Source organism: Aegilops tauschii, chromosome 6, assembly GCF_002575655.3.
Source record: "Aegilops tauschii subsp. strangulata cultivar AL8/78 chromosome 6, Aet v6.0, whole genome shotgun sequence".
Lineage (NCBI taxonomy): Eukaryota > Viridiplantae > Streptophyta > Magnoliopsida > Poales > Poaceae > Aegilops > Aegilops tauschii.
Genome location: NC_053040.3, coordinates 369,128,329 through 369,130,926, shown reverse-complemented (window position 1 = coordinate 369,130,926; position 2,598 = coordinate 369,128,329).

The window sequence follows — 2,598 nt, the reverse complement described above, 5'->3', positions numbered from 1 at the left end:
TTATACTACAAATCATTAGCGATTCACTCTGTGTTATATGAGGGGCTGGTCTTAGTCCAACCGCGTGGAAAAGGCACCACAGTCCAGATTGCAGCACACCCACTAGGGGCTAGTACTTAGCTCCACAATCAAACTCCTATGGCTAAGTGAAAGCAATAAAGCCGCATAGTCTGATTGCCTGGTTCACCTTGTGGACACCTCCTTGGCGGACCAAGACGTTGGGTAAAGCATGGCCCCACGTTACGTCGAACACCCCCGTAACATCTACGTGGGGGCTGAAGCCGACGACTGGCAACTTTCAGAGATAAACGACCACACAGGAGAAAAAATCGCTTGAAACAAAAGGCGCAAACATAGATATATTACAAGCATGGGTTCATAACATAGTTTTTACAACCGAACACATCTAATCAAATATTACGTCCTTAGAACATTGGCCTCTACTATTCGGGCCCCTTCTAGGACGTCGTCGAAGTACCTCTCCGGCTTCAGATGATCTTTGCCTTCGGGCGGGCCTGCGCTTGCCACTTCGGTGGCCTTCATCTTTGCCCATTGCATCTTGACATGGGCGAAGGCCATCCAGGCACCCTCTATACAGGCCGAGCGCTTCACAGCATCAATCCGAGGCCGCGCGTCGATGAGCCGCTTCACCAAAACCGAAGTAGCTACTGGGAATTGGCTCGGCCGGCCAAAGCTGGACTAGTAGATCCTTCATGGCCACATCTGCCACCCTATGCAGCTCCATCAACTGCTTCAGCTGGTCGTTCAGAGGTGTCGGGTGCTCCGGCGCAAGAAATTGCGATGAGAATAGCTTCTCGGTCGAGTTCCCCTCCTGGGCTCGGAAGAACTATGCGGCATCGACAGCACTCCTCGGAAGATTCGCAAACGCGTCTGGAGAACTCCATATTCGAGTGAGCAAAGCAAATCTTTGACCTTCAAAAATACTCTGCAAAAGAAAGGCCTTACTAGCCGCTATCTGCCTCGCCTGAAGGATCTCTTTGCGACCACTCCAGGACTCGATCCGCGCCTCTTTGGCATCATGGAGATCCTTGGCAAGTTCGGACGACTGGGCCGAAGTCTTCTCCTCCAGGGTCTCGCATTTGCTGATGGCATCCTTCAGCTCCTGCTCGACTTCGGCCACCCGAGCTTCGTGTTGGCAGCGGGCAGCCTGCTCGGTCTTCAGTTCTGCAGCCGCTTTGTCAGCGGCTGCCTTATTCGCCTCCGCCTCTTTCTTGGCCTAGGCGAGGGCGCCTTTGAGGGTTTCGACCTCGGCTGCGCCAACTATGCCCATAATCAAAACACTACATAAGTTAACCTCTACATATACATATCAATTCTGATATACAACTAAGTTTTTAACATAGTATGCATACCTTGCGTTTCGTCGAACCGCTTATTAATGCGGTCGATTTCCTCATCTGCCACCTGAATCTTCCGATTGAGTTCGAAAACTTCTGCGGCCTGGGCAGTGGCCGCCAACAGGGAAGCCTGTCACAATAACAACACGGCATGTTACTCTCCCGAATACTATGCGGATCCTTTGACTGGTTTCTTCAAACCGGACGCTATTGTCTATACACAGGTACATTCATTTATATATAAAAAAGTTCTTAGAACATTACATCGCATACCTCAAAGCCTATCAGTAGGCTGGTGAAGGCGTCGTTCAGTCCGCTCTTAGCAGACTGAACCTTCTCCATCACCGCACCCATCAGGGTGCGGTGCTCCGCCACGATGGAAGCACGCTGCAGTGCTTCCTCCAGGGTGTTGGGCGCCTCCAGATTAGTGGAGGTCGCCGATGGAGCTGATGCTCCTCTCCCCTCTTTCAAAGGGGGCTGCTCACCCGATCCCAAAGCCGTGTTGGTCTCCGAAACGGTGTTCGGCTGGGGCCCGGATAGTTGGGGCTCCCCGCCGTCGGTTGTCATAGGGGCCGCCACCCCTAGGTCTTCGGCAACTGAGGTATTAACCTCGGGCGCCTTCTCGACGGCCCCGCTCGTCCCTCCTCGGCTAGGAGAGCTCCTTTGGGACAACACCTCGGTGTCCTCTATGGTGATAGGCGAGGAGGCTCGCGGTGGCGTTTCACTCTCTGCCATTTTGGGTGGCAGAGAGTTCCCCTCTGACAATGGAGTTTGCGGGAGCTCGCGAGGAGGGCTGAAAGGCAAATGACAAAATAACTTATATAATGAAAGTGGGAAGACCAAAGAACAAGTAAGTTTCCTAATACTTATGATTCGGCCAGGGGCTTCACCCTGGGAGGTCTCTTGGAGACTAGTTCAGAATCTGAATCCAAACTATCTGGGAGGGTCACCTTCCCTCTTTTGGGCGCCTCCCCCTTCGGGTCTTCGGAGGCCGCCCTCTTCTTCTTCTCCCCTTACGCGGGGAGTCGCTTTCCACCTCCTCCTCCTCTTCTTCCTCGTCTCCGTCGTGGGAAGAGAGGGCTTCGATCTCTCCGGACATCGTGTCCGAAGGACCTTTATGGCAGGGCCCACCCTTGGCCTCCTTGCCTTTCTTCTTCTTGGCCTTCTTCTCCGGCGCTTGATAGGGCGCCGAGACCAGCATCTTCGTTAGCTGTGGTGTGGCCGGGTTCTCGGGCAGCGG